At 36.4% G+C, this 20,865-nt stretch overlaps 1 protein-coding gene across 1 annotated transcript in view; it reads left to right on the top strand.

The window, feature by feature from the left end:
• RELN (reelin) overlaps window positions 1-20,865 on the top strand; it is a 462,655-nt gene that overhangs the window by 102,513 nt on the left and 339,277 nt on the right. The gene's annotated exons all lie outside the window — the stretch shown is intronic.

Here is a 20,865-nt window from a genome sequence, read left to right as displayed (position 1 = left end):
AAAATCTTATAGACCAATAAGTACTTTTAGAGGGACAGGAGGTAACTGTGATTAAAGAAAAAAGGTAATTTACATTCTTTTTGTTCAGTGCTTTCAATAATATAGTAAATCCCAAAATTAATGCTCCATATCTTTATCCTGTGTGAGCTTGCCCTTGTGTACAACCTTTCACAGACACATGTATTTAGAGGATGAAGCAAACATATATTTGGGGGGAATACAAAAGATATATTCTGACATTTCCTCTTAACTGAATCCTTTAATGAAATGCTTTTCATTCCACATTTTGTACAACTTAATCCTAAAAAAGTATCAGTAATGACCAATTGTTGGAGAAAGTGAAAGACACAGACTAGAATCAGTAGTCCTTTAGGAGTACATAATCAAACAAAGAAATAGCTATCCTGCAACAAGAACATTTATGGTTACTGTGGGAATTCATGTTGTTATGTTGTCTTTAGATTGCTTCTTCAAGAATGCTTGCAGGAAAGTGGCTTTTATGTGATGTTGTATTGACTCTTGGGGGTTGTCTCTCACAGGTACTTAAAATATGAATTATGCCCTGAGTCTCTTGAATCTCTTCGGAGTCATCTTACTCCAAGGAAATTTCATTCTCTTGAATCTTTTCAGAATCATCTTACTCAAAGGAAATTTCATTTAGCAGTTCCCGAGGTGATTTCCATTCATCAATTAATGAAAGAGAGGTCCAGGGTTTTGAGTTTTAACTGGTCGCAATCTTTGACATTTCCAGGCTATGCCTGGGAAAACATTCCTAAGTCTTGGGTATGTTTTCCTTTGCCGTGGTCATTTAAGAAGTAAGTCATAGGTTTATATCCACTTTGTAGTTTTAGTGAGGTATTTTGTTTAGATTGTGATTAATATCTAGCATTTTTTGGGGTGATAATGTATTAATTTTCTATTAAGTATAGTAACAATCTATATTTAATGTTTGAACAATATTTTATGATGTGATCTGCTAAGAGCTGGAATTTGGAATTTTCTACTCAAAATTGTGTTCATTCACTGTGGTCAGGATGTAAATAATAAATGAGTATATGAGTAATGAGCATTATATCTCATTGGTTTAATATCTAATAATAGTGAAATGGATACAGTATTTCTAATATGAACTCTATTAATAGTATTTAAAGCCTCCGGTAGCTCTCCAGAAATAGAGAAAGTTGAAGCATATCAATGTGTGAATCAAACCGTAGATCAGGGATTGTCGTCTCTTTCACAGATGAAATGATACCACGTTAGTAAAACAGTGGTTGCTAAAACATTGTTTTGCTCTTCTTTTCTCTTCCTCTTAATTCTAGTCTATTCTTACTTTATACTTGATGCATAAAATACAAATATTTCCCACCGGAGTTCTTTGTGGCGCTTTGCTGTCGTCAGCTTGATGGGCCAACTCGTTCCCTGCTGCATCTCCTCTCCTTCCCTCTGTGGTCTGTGGCGGGCCAGTAAACAAAGCACGTCACTGAGACAAACTGCTCTAAAGCCATAGATCTAAATATCTATGATTATTCTATGTTAATGTGACAAGTAGTGCCTTTTGCTTTGGAAGTAAGTTCTTGGTGGTTAAAGATTGTGTGGGGCATGTGTTCTGTATGTCACTAAAAATAGTTGGTGTGGTAAGTAGTAAAAGATATATTTAGTGGTTATTATTTGTAATTTATAACTCCCTACTTATGAAAACAATTTGAGACTACTTACAATGTAAACATAGTTTAAAAAGGAAACTCACAAACTAAAGAATGAGAAGAAACCACTTAGAAAATAGAAAGAGAGCTAGAGGTGCAACTTAAGTTAATTACTTTAGTTGAGTACTAAATTTAACTCTGAGGCATTTCCACTTTAGCCATAAGGGAGTACTGGCACTGGCCTAGGCAACTCACCATAATCAATCTTAAAACTGGACAAAATATATGTGGATGTTGTTTTTACTTATTGTACTACAGGCAGTGTCATAGGGAAGGCAAGCTTCATGATTGCCCCAGTTTTCTGCCTGGGGGCAGTTTCCTAACTGCAGAGAAGTGAGCGGGGATCCAGGAAGAGCACAGTGGTCCTGCTGAGATGAGGAGGCAGAGACCAGAGTTTGAGCCAGGTGAACCGGCCATCTGTGGGATGGGGAGGCAGGATGGAGCTGTTCAGAGGGAGGACTGCAGACGTCTTTATGGAAATTGCTCATGAGTGTTCGATTGAGGGCTAAGCTGTACACGTACAGGAAGAGGCCACATGATGGTTTCCAGACTGTGGTTCCTACAGGGTTGAGAACAGAATAGAGATACTAGAAGGTGAGTAGGGCTGGAGGATATTAAAGGTCTGGCCTTGCCAGAGTGAAAAGATCATATCAACACCTTGGAAACAGTCTAGGCACCCAGCTGAGATACCAAGCAGACCAGAAAGATCATGCCTTAGGAATAAGGACATGACCTAGAGTAAGACCTTCTCTAAAACTGTTGGGGATTCACGACATCCCTGATAAATGTTAGGGTCCCCGGGCAGAATGCATTGCAAGAGATGAAAGAAACAAAGACACAGACACAGGAATGATATTAAAAGTGTGGGGAAGTTGGGACCACCAGCACCTAGAGGCAAAGGTGGTGGTAACTGAAACCCAGCACTTGCTTTTATTCTCTTTGTCATGCTACAAAATACAAAGATCTCATGTGAAAAAATCATGGGATGCAAGTCTCGAGGCTCCCCAAAATTCACACAGGGTGTCCTAGCTAATTACCCTCTCCTTTCTAGAAGTGAAAACACATAATTCTTTAGTAGGTACAACCCCGTCCCAAGGTAAACTAACTAATTTTATCCCAAGCACATGCTAGGTACATAGATAGCAATCTTTAACTTCAGTAGTTGTGACCCATTTGATCACAGAACAAAGACACTACATGTTTTCCACTGGGAGACTAGTTTTACGTTAACTGAGGCATTGTTATGAGAAAGGGAGAGAAGGAACTTGGCCCTGTGTTCTAACAATGGAAGCCTGAAGTCCCTTCTCCCAGGCTGACATACTGCAATCTACCTCTACAGCCATAAGAAGTTTTCATGTCAGGCCGCTCTGTGGCTTTTCACGCATGAGACCCTTCAGGCTCTGAGGTTGGAGCATGCTTTGCTGTACTCCCAGATCGCTGATATGTTCCCCAACTAGGCAGTTGATATCTGCCCTTATTTCAGGCTCCTGCTCAAGCCATTCCTTCACCTCCTCTCCTCCCACGGCCTCAGACATACAATCCTCAAGTCCCAGTGGTCTTATCCCCATCATAAAACCACCAATCCTTGACACAGATCCTAAAGGATGACTGAATTTTGATGCTGAATCTTACTAAGTTAGAGGGAGTTGGGAAATTCACCAGGCATTCTACAGATCTGTCCTGACAAAGCTTTTATAAAGCAAGACTTACACAGGTTTAAGATGGTCAGCCAGTTAGTTGAATTGCCTGCCAGAAAATAATCACATGTACTCTCTAATAGATTGGAGCGAACTAATGAGCACACAGTACACAAAGGAAAGTAAAAGTCATTGGAAATCAAGCAGTGGGGAAAGGGAAGGAGGGGAGGGGCAAAAATCCCCCTATTGGGTACAGTGAACACTATTTGAGTGATGGGCACATTTATAGCCATGACTCAAGCCAGGTAATAAAAACATTAGTATCCCCTTAATATTTTAAAATTAAAAAAACTCTTCAGAGGAAAAGAACAGAAACCAGATTGTCTACATTGTATCATCAACAATGTATATTTGGAAATAAACAGGAAAACAGGACCCATGCTCAAGGAAAAAAAAAAGAATTCAATAGAAACTAGTCCTGAGATGGCCCAGATGTTGGATGTAACAAAGACTTTACAGAGGCTATTAAAAAAATGTACTGACAACTAAAGCAAAATATGTTCAAAGCATTAAATGAAAACATAGTCTTAGTTTAGCATAGAGAGAATGTTGAGAGAAATAGAAACAATAATAAAAGAATCAATCTGAAATTCTAGAACTGAAAAGTATAATAACTGAAATGAAGAATTCATTGGATAAGCTTAAGTGCATATCAGAGATGGCAGAGGAAAGAGTCAGTGAAGTTGAAGACAAATCAGTAGCAATTATCCAATCTGCAGACCAAATAGGACAAAGTTTGAATAAAAACTTCAGGAACCTGTGGGACAATATGAGATGGTCTAAAAATGAAAAATAGGGTTTCCAGAAGCAGAAGAGAGTGAACAATATTTGAAAAAATAATGGCCAGAAATTCTCCAAATTTGATGAAAAACATTAATTTACAGATTCAAGAAGTTCAGTAAGTGTCAAATAGAATAAATACAAATTTGTAACTGGGCACACTGTACTCAGCTGGAAAACAAAGATTAAAAAGAAAATATTTAAAGCAGCCAGAGGAAAAAAGACACCTTCTACATAAAGTAAAAGTGACTACTTATGTCTTGTCAGAAACAATGTATAATAAGTTGAATTACATTAGTGATGCCTTGAGTGGCATCATTAAATTGCTGAAAGAAAAAATAAAAAAACTGTAAGCCCAGAATTCTATATCCAGCAAAAATATCCTCAAAATAAAATTTTAACAGATATTTTCAGATACATGAAAGCTGAAGAAATTCATTGTCGCTAGATCTGTACTGTAGGAGATTCTAAAAGACATCATTCCCAAACTCTGGTTTCTCTTCAGATCATACATTATAAATCTTTCACCTTTTACTAAAAGACATTATTCCTATTACAGGGAAATAATAGTAGGAGGAATCCTGGATCTATGTGTGGTAAAGAAGATGTAAAGAAGAGCACTGAAAATTGTGTAAAAGTGGGTGAATGTAAAGTATGGTGGATTTTTTTTCTCCTTGTAATTTCCTAAAAGAAAGAAGGAAAAACAATGACATTAAAGTGTGAAGTTTAAAATGCCCATTTATTGTACCACTTCACACCTGACCCTTTACAGATCCTTCTTCACACTTCCAGCTTACTTTATAATTTTATACTTCACATTATATACTTCACAAAACTTGTAAGGTCACTATTAATACTTTCCCCCAAACCTTGGCACAGAAGGGACAATTAAAAATCGGTGAACTTAAATCCAACCATATCAATAATTACATTAAATGTAAGGACATCAAACACTCCAACTACAAAAGCAGATATTATCAGATTGGATATAAAAATCAAGGTCCACAAAATCTTGTCACAGGAAGTGCAGTTTAAACAGAAAAATACAAACAGGTTGAAAGTAAAAGGTTGAAAAAAGATATGCCATGCAAGCAACATGCATAAAAAGTGGGTGTGGCTATATTTATATGAGACAATATCAAGACAAAGATTATAATGAAAGATAAAGAGGAACATTTATTGAGTATAAAAGGTGCAATCCAATAAGAAGTTATAATGATCCTAAATAACATATGTTTGTGCCATTTAATAGTCTTACAATTCATGAAGCAAAACCTGAAAGAACTAGGGGAAACAAAGTCAAAATCATAGTTGGAGATTTTAAATTTAACTCTGAGTTCCATAATATACCAGCCAAAAAAAGAAATATAATTTTTATTGTTATTTATTTCTATCTGATTAGTAAAGGGTGATCTGGATGGATAGAGTTTCTCTAGCACTAAATTCTGGGAGGGATTTATGGCAAAGAAAGATTTCTTAGTAGATTAAGATTCTGAAATGAAGTAGAAATCTTGAAATGGAATTTCTTATTTTATGTTTTCTATAAAATAAAATTTAATAAAATATATTTAATTCATTTATATATGGAGGTAGGTTTACCTTTTAAGTGTATTTATCTCAACACAGAAATAGAGTTTGGGAAGCCTAAAAATATTTAACATGGCCCTTAGAAGCTTTCTTTCGCTATCCAGTGGTTCAACCAAACATTCAACTTGGTGAGTTTGAGGCTGAATTTTCAGATTGGTTCCTGATATCCTATTTTACTGATTGAAAAGAGATCTGTGTGTTTTACATTACAGAGATGCAGGTGGCATTTCATGATAAAAATGCAGACACTCTCTCTCTGTTTGTGTCCATGTGGATCACCATCCCACTTATGCATGGGGGTGGCCTTAGGGGTGCCTTTGGGTAGGGCCAAATTTTTTCTCAAAATGGAGCTTTGAATTTTGTCAAGCACTTGGACAGAGCAGGAGGGCACTTGGCGCCAGGAGGAAAAAAAGGCTTTGAAAAGTGAGGTGGGAGGACAGAGTGGATGGATTTGGCTGACTTCACAGCGTTGCCTGGGGTCTCCTCTGGTTTGGAATATGAATTAGGTGGTTTGTGATTGGTACACATTGTTTTATCACAAAAAGAAAATTGGTAGTTTTTTTCCCTCTCTTGCCATTCCGTAAAATGAAATAAAGAGTATATCCACTTGTATGATTACTAAACATTATAACCTCCTGCAGTCAAGGAGAGATTAAATTTCAGGATGGCACAGAGGAAAATAAGCCAAATCAGGAGCAGCACCAAAGATTTTTTAAATAGCATATTCAAAGGTAAGAATTCTGACCCAAATACTAAATTAGATACTTCAGTTGAAGAAATAATGATTTTTTTCTTCTAGAAAATATTTCCAGATATTGCCGGTTAAATTTTTATCCTTTTCTTATTTAAGTTTAATAGTTAAATAGGCAGCTTAGTGACTTTGATCTAGCACATTTTAAATAGTTTTTAATATATATTACAAAACAGAAAGTATCACAGAATCTTCTTTGACATAATATTTTTATGCCCAAAAGACACATAACAAACCTGTGTATATTTTTATTTTTTAGTAAGGCAATATAATTAACTAATCTTTATCTTAAGGTTAGACATTTGGGGGACTATTATCAAACTGGGAAATATAAATTGTCTAGTTTATCAAGTTTCTCTTTCTAAATGAAGGTATGTCTCTTGGTTTGAATGCACTGTGTGCAGCATAAGAGTACATAAATAATTTTTATTTTGTAGCAAGATCCACACAAAAATGTTTGGTTACATTGCTTCAGGTAAATGTTAATTGTCATTTATTCAGCTGTTGCAGAACTTGTACAACATCTATTCAGTTACGGTGTGGGTTAGAAGCAATCTAATTTCAGTCTTGCCAGCTATACTTTTGGTTAGGGTTGCTTAATTTTGAACTATACAACTGTATTTTACCTATCTCCTGATTTTGTTTAATATATGAACCATATAGGGCAGTAAATAGGTATTTAGCTAATGATTCTTTCTCAAATGAATGAACAAAGCACCATCTAGTTCTATGTCTCTGACATGTGTGTATGTCAGGGGTAGAGGAGGCTGTGCAGACATGACAGAGGGCAGACAAGATTATCCACTGGACAATGTAAGGAAAATACTAGAACTTCAACTTACATATTAGTTTTATCATTATTTTATCCTTTTATGATTTCTAATTTGGACCATATTTTATAACACACATAATATAATAGTACAGGAGTGAGTACATTGTTTTATAAAATAAAGACACACATACTGGGGTACATGTTATAAAAATATTTTGCTGATAGGGATGCCTCATTGGTGATCTTCATTACAACACCTATCCTTTTGGCTTAAGTTATGAAAACAAGAGCAAAATAACTACTTTGTAAATTATTTATTTTGGTTACCTAAGTGATTTCCTGAGTCTAAATGATTTCAGGAGTACAATCACAAATGTCTAGTTTTTAAAAAATGTAAAGAATTTTATAATTAATAAATTGGGTGAGTAAAGCTATCTCCATCCCTAAAGAGAAGGCAGCTCATACTTGCTGTCAAACATGCCCTAAAGCAAGTGCTAACACTTTACTTTAACTTGATTTGGCAAAGCAACTACAAAGGCAAAGCAAATCTGTTTTGATATGTCTTTCTGAACTTTATCCTGGGTTTTTATTGTTTTTGTTTAAAGCTGTAGTGCTTTTTTTGTATATGGTGAAATAATAATCATAGCTTCCTTCTAGTAATAGGCTAAGGAGTTAATCTCATTTCCAGGACAAATGCTGAGATGGAAACTGATATTTTTAAATAAAGTCTTGTATTTGTTATGGGTTTTTAGTTTACAAAATATTTTAACTGGCATTATCCCATTTGATCCATATAACATACTGTTATTAAAAGATTAATAATACTAACCTCATTTTGCAGGTAAAGACACTGAAATCAAGTAACTGGGTACATTGACCAAGGTTCCATGGCTTTCGCACATTAGATGAAGGTGCTAACAGAGTGTCTTGACTCTGAGTTCAGTGTTTTCCACATTTTGATTTTCAAAATAAACACTTTTCAGTACTGTGTTGAATAGAATTGGTGATAATGGGCATTCATGCCTTGTTCCTGATCTTAGAAGAAAAGCTTCCAGTTTTTTATTGTTGAGTATGATGTTAACTGTAGGCTTTTTATATATTGCTGTTATTGCATTGGGGTACATTCCTTCTATGCTTAGTTTGTTGAGAGTTTTTATCATGAAAGAGTGTTGAATTTTTTCGTATGCATTTTCTGAATCTATCGTGATGATCATGTGATTTTTATCCTTCATTCTGTTAATGTGGTGTATCACATTAATTGATTTGTGTTTGTTGAACCATCCTTGCATCCTGGGAAGAAATCCCACTTGGTCATGGTATATGATCCCTTTAATGTGCTGTTGAATTCCATTTGCTAGTTTTTGTTTGAGAATTGTTGCATCTGTGTTCATTACGAATATTGGCCAGTAGTTTTCTGTTAGTGTAGTGCCTTTGTCTGGCTTTGGTATCAGAGTTATGCTGGCCTCATAAAATAAGTTTGGAAGTATTCCCTCTTCAATTTTTGGGATGAGTATAAGGATCGGTATTAGTTCTTTTTAATGTCTGGTGGAATTCACAGTGAAACCATCTGGTCCTGGACTTTTCTTTGTTGTGAGATTTTTGATTGCTGCTTTAATTTCCTCATTAATTATTGGTCTGTTCAAGCTTTCTGTTTCTTCATGATTCAGTCTTGGTAGTTTGTAGGTTTCTAAGAATTTATTTCTTGTGGATTATCCAATTTGTTGGTGCACAATTGCTCGTGAAAGTCTCTTATCCTATTTATTTCTGTGTCATCAGTTGTAATGTCTTTTATTTCACTCGTAAATTTTGAGTCTTTTATTTTTCACAGTTAGTCCAGCTAAGGGTTTGCCAATTTTACTTCTTTTTTAAAAAGCAAAACTCTTAGTTTGTTGATTTTTTTTTCCTATTGTTTATTCTCTACTTCTGCTCTAATCTTTGTTATTTCTTACCTTCTGCTAACTTTGGACTTAGTTCCTTCTTTTTCTAGTTCCTTAAAGTGTAAAGTTAAGTTGTTTATTTAAGGAAATTCTGTCATATGTGACAAAATGGGTGAACCTGGAGGACATGCTGCTAAGTGAAATAAGCCAGGCACAGAAAGACAAACACTGCATGATTCCACTTACATGAGGCAGCTACAAAAGTCATGCTCATAAAGGTGGAGAATAGAATGATGGTTGCCAGGGGGGCACAGAGGGAAAGGGGATTTGCTATTCGATGTATATAAAGTTTCAGTTATGCAAGATGAGTAAGTTCTAGAGTTCTGCTACACAGAATTGTACAACCTGTAGTTAACTATACTCCCCATTCCTTAAAACTTTGTTAAGAGTGTAAACCTCATGTTAAATGTTCTTACTACAATAAAAAAAAACCCCACTTTTTATTAGCTTTTTTATGATACCACATACATAAGGGCCTGAGATGACACTAGCTTTGTGACCTTGGGCTAGTCACTTAGAATCATACCATATGCAAGGGCTGTCCAGAAAGTAACAATTTTCATAGTTTTTCATATTACATGAAAAAAAAAATAAAAAGTAAATGATGTGAGTGATTCCACCCACTTTCCCATCCAAAGAGCACACACCTCTGAGTAGAGGTAAAAATTGAGAGGTGAATCTACTTTTCCTTCTGTTTGTCTGAGTCCTAGTGTGGCTCCAATAGTGTTAACATCCCCTGAGCTGAGTGGAACTTTATTCTTTAAAGATCCATATATTGTGTACAACGTGTTACCTTCCTGCAAGCCAACTACCTCATTTGGTGCTCAGCCAACAAAACAGTGATTTCTTTCAGTGTTGGGAAACTTAAAGGATTTTTAAAAGAAAAATATTGATTACAAGTGATTTTACCTTATGTGAAATTTAGGATGTCATTCCACCATACGATCTTGGAGTAAAGCTTTCTCATTTGTAGAATGGGCTATAAAGTCCATTTCACCAATCTCAGAGGAGATTCAAGTGAAGAAATGTACAGGAAAGCACCTTGCAAAAAATCACTATACAAATATAGGATATAAGTATTGAATGGTCTATTTAGTCTAATTCCACTGGGCAAAGTCGATGCCACCCTCTGTATTCCCATAGTGTAACTGGAGTCCTCTGGATGCCCCTACTTTAAGCCCTATTCCATAGCTTTTTAAAATAAAACTCTTCCTCAAAACGCCAAGGGTTAGTGTCCCATGAAGATGTGACTAAGAACAGTGATATGACATTGAAAGAACTCCCATTACAAGGATGCAGGATTTTGGGAAGAGCAGCCTGGGCCTTGGAGACCTCAGTTCCAGTTCCTGCTCTCTCCCACTAATGATTTTTGTGCCTTTGGACAAATCGCTTCACCTTTCTGGGCCCCAATTTTCTCACTTACAACAGGAGGAGATTAAGTCAGATGCATCCAGGGGCTCCTTCTATAGCTCTAACATTCTATGGTTCTTTTATCTGTGCATGTGTCAAAATTATCTCTGGAGTGGGTATTATTATGATCATAATTATTCCTTTTACTTTGATGCTTTGTGTTTTTTCCTCTCAGATTCATACTTTTCAGTCTCTTTTTCTGGGCTTTATTATTTGAATAGTAGATGACTATGTTCGTAGATCGTTCCTTCTATGTACCCTCTGTGTGTTTGGCCTGATCTCAGTTCTCCAGCTGCCTAGCCGGTTGGACTTCTGACCTCCAGTAACTGTTGATACGAACTTGAATAGATGTTCATTCTTGAACGTGTGGCTCTCCCTAAGTAAATCCTTATATTCCTCTATTGGGAGAAAAGCCATGCCCATTCTCTAATTTCCTGCCTATTTTGGAACAAATTGAGTGTTTTTGCCATCCTTTAAACCATTTGCTCCTGTATCCTAACTGCTGGAAGTCAACATCCTGGCTGCTGATGCACGTGCAAGGTTTAGATTGCTGTTCATTCTTCTTTTTCTGTTTCAGTACTTCCGCCCTCTTCTGCCTTTCAGCCTGAACCTTTCACCCTTGGACTCTTTTTTAGGAATCATCACATACATTTGCCTTTTTAAAAAAAAATTAATTAATTTTTTTTTTTTTTTTGCCACCTCTCATCAGTTACGTTTGACTCGAGATGAAGAGTTTGTGGAGTGAAAGTTAAATTCTTTATTTCAATAGAAATGTAGTGAGGACCCAACACGTGCCATGCCCTGAAGATGAAAATGTGCCATAAGTTAGAGAATCTTGAAAGGTAGAATCATTAAAGAGCAATGGGGAAAAATAAGAGAAAGAGGCCTGAGAGTGAATGGAACAGAGAGATGGGGGGAAGACATAGAGAGAGATTCAGAAGATGGATGGATGGATGAATAGAGAGATGGATGAATAAAGGCATAAATGGAGGAGACCAGTACCACAAGAGGATCGCCAGTATTAAAATTAAAAATTAATTTCCAGCTCTCACTGCCTTTTATACACCTGAAGACTGTGAACATGTATCAGCTGCAATCACACACAAACACTCAGGTAATGCTGCAATATTTCAAATTCACTGACAAGCTGAGCCCTTGCAGATCCATATACTGAAAGGTCAGCCATTCTGTACGACCCAAATAATCCTAACTTTTCCCTCTTTAGTTAGAAAATTTATGCTGTTTTATTCCACCCTGCTTCTTGGATTTCCTACATCTTGACCTTATACAAGAGAGACTGGAGTTATGGCCAGAGTGAGCTGTAGTTGATGGGCAGCGGCTGAATTAATTCATGAATCCTCCACTAGTAAAGTCTAAACATTATTTTTGCATACCTCCATATTTTTATTTTTAATCTCTTCTTCTGTTTCTTTTTGACTTATAAACATGCTCAAAAATTTAAAACCAAAACATAAACCCTGTACTTGATCTTACCTCACCCACAAACTATCCTCATACCTCCCAGCTTTCCTTTATTGCCAAACTTCATGTAAAAACACTGCACTTACTAATTCCACTTCCTCACTAATTCACCACTTAATACATTATTTTAAAGCTTTCTTTTTGCCCACCGCACTGTTGATTTTTACTTTCATAAAAATCAGCAGTGACATTCTATTAGCCAAATCTAATGACCTGCTTTTAATTTCTCATCTTTCCTGGGCTCTTAGCAGTTTTTGACCCTGTTGGCCACTTTCTATATGTGGAACTGGTCTTTTTGCTTTGGAACATAAACAAGTTTTTCCTGTTGCTGAGTAGGAGTTTCTGTGATTCTACATGGTCAGTCTTACTACAGCAACTATATGTTACCTAAAATATAGTCAGTCAGAGTGCCACTCACTAAAAAATATCTGTTGCTGAAACACCTGAAACATAATCTATTTCCAACTTTTGTGTTTTTTGGCATGAGCTCTGTCAACCTCCAGTTCTGTTAAAGTCTCACCCCTTCCCTCCCCATCCCTGGACTGGAAACAATGCAGTAATTTATAATTTGTTGCATTCTTTCCTAAATGCGAACCCCAAGAACCTGTCAGCAGACCAGGGATTTGAGACAATTGTTTTGTTTTGTTTTTTTTAACTTGGATAATATTTGCAGTTGCTTGAGATGAAAGAGTTCCCATACAATTGAAAGCATATTTTAACACCACTTGTAGGAACCTTACAGCACCTTTCATCATAAATGTGTATATCAGAAAAAATATACTATTGTTTAGGAAGTCCCTCCTCACTTTATGCAAAAGGAGAAGAGAATATCTTGTACTCTTACATTACTTTAGCATTTATAAGTTAGCCCTTATCTTCTGTCTCATGCTTTAATATTTGTAAGTCTCCTCAATTAGGATATAAGATCTTTCTTATCATGAGCTTTGCATTTTATGTCTGTATTCTTGATATTACCTTTTACAATGCTAAACACATAATAGAATTATCTTTGGGTGTTATGAAATCTTCATATCAAAGTCATTCTGTTGGTTCCTTTGAAGAAGTTGACAAGAAGTCATAAACCATTTATCTTTCCAATAATAATAATAATAATAATTAAAATAACCACCACATTTTAGATTTTAAATAAAATATAGATACCAATATAAGAGTCAAGGCCCAGTGTTGGTACTCTCTACATTTTCACGTTTGAAAGGAATTTGTTTAGAAATTAGAGGAAAGATGGGCATGAGGGAACTTTTGGGGACAATGCATATAATCTAAAATTGGGTTGTGGTGATGGTTGCATGACTCTGTAAAATTATTAAGAATTGTGCACTTAAAATGGATAAATTTTATGGCATGTAAATTATATTTCAATAAAGCTATTGAAAAAGAGAGAAGAAATATGAAGGAAAGAAATTTTGAATTTATATATATACCTCCCATATATTGCCCCTTAGCCTTTTTTTCTGCTTGCTCTACCTGGTATGTCACAGCTGTTGAATTTAATTCAGTATTTGTTCTTTAATAGTAGGGATCAGTAGGAAACTGATCAGTAGTAATGTATATGGATAGTCCTCTTTCCTTTTTTATAGCTGCGTAGTACTTCATGGTGTGTACCATATTTATTCATTCATCCCATATTAATTTTATTTTGGGTTGTTTCTAGCTTTTTTAAGTTTTTTTCTGCAAATAAATATTGCTGTAAAGCAGTAGTTATCAACTTTTAACATCAAGATAGATTCCTGACCTCTACTTCCTCAACTTCTGATTCAGTGGGTCTTTATTCAACATTATTATGATGAATTGATTTCTTTGTCCAAGTGTCAATATTGTGTGTATGTGTATTTAAACTTTATTATGAAAAATTTAATCACATGAGTTGAGACATGATAGCAGCGAGCCCTCGTGTCCATCACCTCATTTGAGCAGTCGTCAACTCAGAGCCAACTTTGTTTTATCTGCATCCCCACTCACTTTCCCTTCCTCCACTGGATTGTTTCGAAGCAAATCTTAGCCTTGAATTTTGTGGTCTTGATCAAATCACTTAATCTTGCTAGGTGTGAGTTGCCTTCTCCATAACATGGGAATAATCATGCCTGTTTCTAGTACTGTGCTGGTGAATGTTTAAGAATCAGCTCTCCAGGGGAAAAATAAGGCCTGATTTGTAGTGTCTTCTGATTTCTGTGGTTAAATACTCTCACCATGGCCAATTTTAAGCTACCAATGTGGTGCCACTGAATTCAGCGTTGGGAAGGGATGAGTACAATCGGCTTTCTCTAGCCAGTGTAAGGCTGGTCTGCCATACCAGGGCTGCTATTTTACAGGTCTGTAGTGAGGATGTTTTGAGAAGTTCATGTTACAGAGTAAGCATTGATAAATGGTATATCTTACTGTTTTTATTGTTATTTTTATCCTAATGAAACTCCTTCCTCATTTGAGAGAGTTCTTCGACGAGTTCTTCTACAAGTTCTTCCTCATTATGTGTTTTCCTGCATCTAGACGTTCAGTGTTTCAGTGCTATCAAAGGACCCATAAAGGAATGTGATCCCATTTACTGCCTTGCTCCATGTAATAATTGGCTTGCTACACATTATAATTAAAATAAAAACTTAATACCTTGATCCCTCAGGGAATACAGTAAAGAAGTGTTAATGTATTTGCCTCACAGAATTCATGATATGATGAATATTAAGTGTTTTGAGAGTTGAGTATAAAGTTATTTTGGAAGGTTTTTTTTAGTCTTGTCATCATTAATTACCAACTGCTATTGATAGAAACAGCTGGGGAATATTAAAAATTTCCATTTATAGTTATGATATAATGAACAACGTATGTCTGATTCAATTTATCGTGGCTAGGCCTGCATGGTTAAAGCCAATAAAACAAGTAATTGTACTAATGCCTTTAGAGGATAGGGCTTAATGGTTTACTTACAGGGAATTGACATTTTGTGCCTGAGGATTTGAGGAATGTTAATTGTTGTCATTGTGTACATTTAAAAAAATCGAAGCAGAGTTGGTGTCTTATGTTGGATATCTTCTCTTCTCTGTGTAATCTTTCTCAGTAATGGCAAATCAGACAAATCCCAAAACCCCTGTCACTATGTTATGTGCTCCATTTATTCACATTTGTAAAAACTTGCTAAAGATTTGATACAAAAACAAATCTGGGCATAGATCTCTAGGTCTTGGGAATAAAAGCTCAAATGCCATAAAATTGTTTCACCAAGGGGAATGAAATGATATTGGATACACCTTGTGCTATGTTGTTAAAAATGCAATTAACATTTTATTTACATTGTATTTGACATGTGTAAGATTAAATATGAAACCTTTAAAGATACCAAATGTGCCAAACATTATTATGGTGAAACTGAGGTGGTAATTTTTTGAGTGGTATTAATGTCAATCATGCACACGTTTGAAAAGTGCACAAAACATGGACTGTTTTCCCATTAAAGTAAATTTGATAATTTCTGTAATCTTTTCTACTTCTTTCTCCCCACTTACCTGACTAGTTTATTTTTACATCTTCAGTTTTAAAGCTAAAAGGAGCAAGTATTTGCTACATTCTGCAATGACTGCCCATAGTCATAAAAAGTTGAAAATATGGAATTGAGGTTTTTTACTTCGAATCTTCTACTTTCTCTGTCATCTAGGCAGGCCATGCTCCTATCATCATTATGTGTAATAAAATGTATAGGGATTTTTTTCTATAGGTCTAGCATTCATTCCTAAGGCCAGCTAGATATAACAGGATCAATTAATTAGTAAATAAAATTCGCATCACGTTGTCAGTGTTCGTTGTAACAATACAAGCTGTGGAGCACCATTACTACATTGTGGGAGTGTCTTTTGTATTCAAGCATGAGTAATCAAGGCAATGCAATAAGGAGGTATAGTAATGGTATAGTAAAGACTAATGACCGGGTTGGTGCAGGTTAGAGAGGCTCATGTGAATAAGCTAAGTATAACATAATCATACACAATATTTTTTCAGTGATGTTTAAGATTTGTAATGATATACTTACAACTGCAATAAAACAAGCAAGCCCTCCAATACTTCCATGAAAATTATCTTATTTCTGAATATTTCTAACTCCTAGCCCCTATTACAAGCCATCAAAGTATTTGGCTCAATTACTCAAATTTTATAATGTTATATTTATTAGGAATACAACTATCATGTCAAAGGTGAACAGACAGTACATCGAATTATAGCTGCTAACATTTACTGAGCACTTACTATGTGCCAGGTACTATTCTGAGAGTTTTGCTTATCTTGTTTAATCCTGCCAACAATACTAATATATAATACTATTATAATCCCATTTTGTAGATGAGATAGTGGAAACCTAGAGAGTATAGAGGTAACTAGGCCAAGGCCACATAGCTATTAAGTGGCAGAGGTAGGATTTGAGCCCAGGCTACCTAGTGCCGGCCCTGTTGTGCTTGACCATTACACTGTACTGCATCCTGTGGAGAATACTGAAGACAAGCTGGACATGATCTATATATTTTTAAATGCCATAGTTAACTTCAGGTGGCATAGAAGGGGATTTGAAGATTTCTAAAAAGACTGCGGAAGAGGGCGGTTGTTATGAAACATTATTACATTGTAAGTGGGATAAAAATATCAGGGACAACATAGCTAGAGATAAATATAAAAAATGAACCAAAAACCTCTGCAAAGCCTTAGGGATGTGGCTTTTTTTCCCTAATTCCTTCCCTGGTGATTTGTTTTCCTGGAGTAGAACAGCTGATTAGCATATTTTATTTCTGTTGTTCATGCCAAGCCTGTTTACCACGACCGTATTTGCCTGATTGGCGGCGTTTAGTGCGGTGCCTGGCAGTTCTCTAAGGAGTGCTTAGACGTCAGCTGTAAATCATCTGCTCAGCCTCCCTGACTGCGTGCTCCGTACCTCCCACCTGGTGCACCGGGCACAAGCATCCACACACTCGCCATATGCGGGCAGAATCACGCTCTGCCTCTGGGGCCAACACTGCCAATTAGAAGGTGAATTCGCAGCTCTCTGGGCAGGCCCTTACGTGTGCAAATCCTGTTCCTTGTAATTGGAATTGTGTTCGCAAATCCCTATACGCCCAGGTGAGGTTGTATTACACCCCTGAGTGTTGCATGGGGAAGAAAAGACAATCTGTTGAAAAGAGGCCAATTTAACTTCCTCTAAAAACTGGACAGTATGGGCGAGCTCTTTGCAACCACAGTCTTTCATGGAGTGTAATTGCAATCACAATCTTTCAATGGAGTGCTCCTTTTCTTAAAAAAAATTCATAAAATCTACATTCTATGATAGTGTAAAAAACAGTCTCTCCTAACTATGCAGTCAGTCTTTAGAAAGAGATCTTGATGTCACCTTCTGTGACATCTTTATAAAGATCCATATTATTATAATGTAAGCTAAATTCTGCTAGGCATATAAGAAGACAACATCACCAGACAATAACATGTTCTGTGGGGGTGGGAAGTGTAGTTAATTGAGTTGGAAAATAACCAACTTGGATAGTTTTTACTAATAACTTTTACTAGGTAAAATTACTTCCTCCTATTTGAAAGTCTTTAAGTGACAAATTAAATGATCATCATACCGTAAATGTTTATATGTTCTTTCAGAATTTACATTAGCTAGTGATTTTCAATATATATAAAAAAAAACTATGGGTAACAATGGGTTGCCTCTCTTTAAGGGAACATATTAATTTCAAAAGATCATGCTGACTCATGCATACAATTTCGAATTGCAAAGTTAGAATTTTCTCTAGACATTTTTGTCAATGTGTTTACTTTTTGATGTAAATTTCCCTCCTCCTCCTGCTGCTCACCCTTCTAACTAGCCACCCATCCCTCATTTTATGTGGGATTGTATTCTATTATACCTTGTATTTTACAATTCAAACAATATTTAGAAAAGGAATTATTCTTATTTGATAGTATCTTAATAAAGAATAGCCCTTCCACCTAACTCTGATCGACAGAACAGTATCTGTGTTTTCGTTATTGAAAATATATTTTTTCGAGTGAGAAGGCTGCAGCTCCTTGTGTTCCTCTTTATTCCCTTGTAAGTTGAATTGTGTCCCCTCCTAAAAAAGGATATGTTGAAGTCCTAACCCCCAGTACCTCAGAATGAGAACTTATTTGAAAATAGGGTCATTGCAGATATAATTAGATTAAGTGGAGGTCATACTGGAGTAGTATGGGCTCCTCATCCAACATGACTGGTGTCATCTCGGCATATTGGATACAGAGACCCAGGGAGAATGCCACGTGAAGATGGAGGAGTGGAGTGGTGTACCTCTCGGCCAAGGAATGCCTGGGACTACCAGAAGCTGGGAGGAAATCTTGAACCTTCACCTCAACTCTTCTCCCAAAATAGGAACCTTCCACTACTTTGCTTGATAGAATATATATTGACCTCTAAGAACCTTCTACTACTTCATTTGATAGAATAGTGACCTCTGCATACTGGGTGACCACCTCATATTGCACTCTCCTACATACCAGTCTCCTGAGAATGGGTCTGATAGGTGGAAACTAGGTTGCATGCCTTCACTTTAGAAAGGAAGGAAGTGTGGAAATTCTATTTTGGGAAAGCTGTACTCACAACATGGGAAACTATGTAAAAATGTTGGGCAGTCATGGATGGTATATGCCCATCACAGAGGGCAAGTTCAAAGTCTATAAAATTCTGGACTTCTTGATCCAAAAGTAGCTAAAATAACTGATGGTTTTAAAAGGCCATGGCCTTTTGGACTATTTTCATGAACCTATACATTGAGTTCCTCACCCCTTACCTTGAATGAACATTCTGCCATAGGAAAGATACTGCTTATCACAGTCAATCTACTTGATGAACAGTAGCAAAATCTCCCCAGACCCTTCCTGGACAGCCTAACAGACTTCCCAAGGAGCCACATCAGTCAGAGGATGTGCCTGTGCTCACACCCCAGACGGTGTGCTTCTTCTGCAATACATGGCAGAGGTCCTTTTAAAATCAGAGTTCCTGCAAAAGAATGAATGTAAATGAGTTAGAGTAATATTTATAATCTCAGATGAAGCAATGCTATCTTGTCTGGGAGTCATTATTGACCACTTTCCCCACTCCAGTCAATTAATCATCAAGCATTCCTGATGTTACTTCAAGATTTTTTCAGCAGCGCCCCCTCTTGCCTACCTTCCCCACGACTGCCTTATTGTAGGCTTTCATCATCTCTGTTATCTCCACTGCCAACAGCTCCCTAATTGGTCTGAGTTCAGTTTTGCCTCCTCAGGAAAATTCTCAACAGTGCTATTTTTCTAAAATGTAGATGCGATTATAGCACTTATTTAAATCCTTCAGTGGCAATGCATACTTATAGAGTGAGGTCTAAGTTCCCCAACGTGACGTACTGTCCCCTTACTGACTCTCTGGGCTCATTTGTCATGATCCTTCTTCAAACTTTATACTCCATGAAGACCACACTATATATAGTGGTATGTACACATCTCTGTTTTTGTTCTTGTTCTCTCTGCCTAGACCAGAGGTCAGCAAACTATGAGGAACAGGTCAAATCTGGACCATGACCTATATTTTACAACCCTTGAGCTAAGGATAGTTTACATATTGAAAAGTTGTAAAACACAAAAATATGTAATAGAGACCTACCATATATAACCTGAAAAGCTCAGATATTTACTACCTGACCATTTACACAAAAAGTTTGTTGACCCCTGCCTGCCCTAAACTGTCCTTTCTCCCTCTGGCTTGGCTAAACCCCTACTTATCACTTAATACGCATATGACATCATAAATCATCCCCTACAAGAAACTTTCATACACAACTCCTTCCTGTACTCAAGATTAATTTTAGGAACATCTCCATGCTATTCACTAATACCTAGTGAATAGTTCTGTCATTGAACCTACTTACCCATTGCATTACAGACAGTTGTCTTCCCATTTAGACTGCTAGGTATTTGTTATGAATTTTTATATCCACACAATCTATCCTAGGCATGTAATTAATGTTTATGGAATAAATTACTTTTTTTAAAGGTATTACAATTTACATCATAAGCTATCAAGCAATTTAAATGACAGGAGCTCTCCATGGTACTGAAGAGTTCCTGCCATAGCTCCAGCTCCTTCCTGTGAGATGCCCAGAAACTTATGTTTTTGCATTCCTCAATTACATTCACCAATCTCCATCAAGACTTTTTCTACCACTCTTCAGTCAAATTTCCTGCAGAATCCTAACTAACTCTTGCCCAATCCCCTGTTCCAATTGACAACACATATCTTTTGGTCAAGGCATTTATTGCTCACCAAATAGCCATAGGCTCCCACACATTTTCTGGCCCTTTTGCAGTTCAAGTAGGCCATGAATCAATAGGATATGAGAAGAAATGAAATATACTATTTCCTACTTGAAGCATAGACTAAAGGACATGAATCCTCTGTGTTCCTTTATTCCCTTCCCTTGATGATAATGGAGGCCGCATGCTGAGACGGCATAGCCACAATATGAAAGTAACCTGTACTGCCGAGTCCCTGCATGGAGGACCACTACCCCGAAGAGTCATTTGATTCATGTAAGACCACTGAGTTAAGCTGATATTTGGGATTTAACTTTTTACTACAGCACAACTGGACTTACCCGATTAATACGTCCTTTTAATATAACACCTATCACAGTTCATTTACTTATATTTCCTTTACTAGATTGTAAGTTTCTTGGGAGAAGTG

The sequence above is a fragment of the Propithecus coquereli genome, unplaced genomic scaffold, assembly GCF_000956105.1.
Source record: "Propithecus coquereli isolate 6110/MARCELLA unplaced genomic scaffold, Pcoq_1.0 Scaffold32, whole genome shotgun sequence".
Classification (NCBI taxonomy): Eukaryota; Metazoa; Chordata; class Mammalia; order Primates; family Indriidae; genus Propithecus; species Propithecus coquereli.
This window is presented reverse-complemented; position numbering and strand designations above follow the sequence as displayed.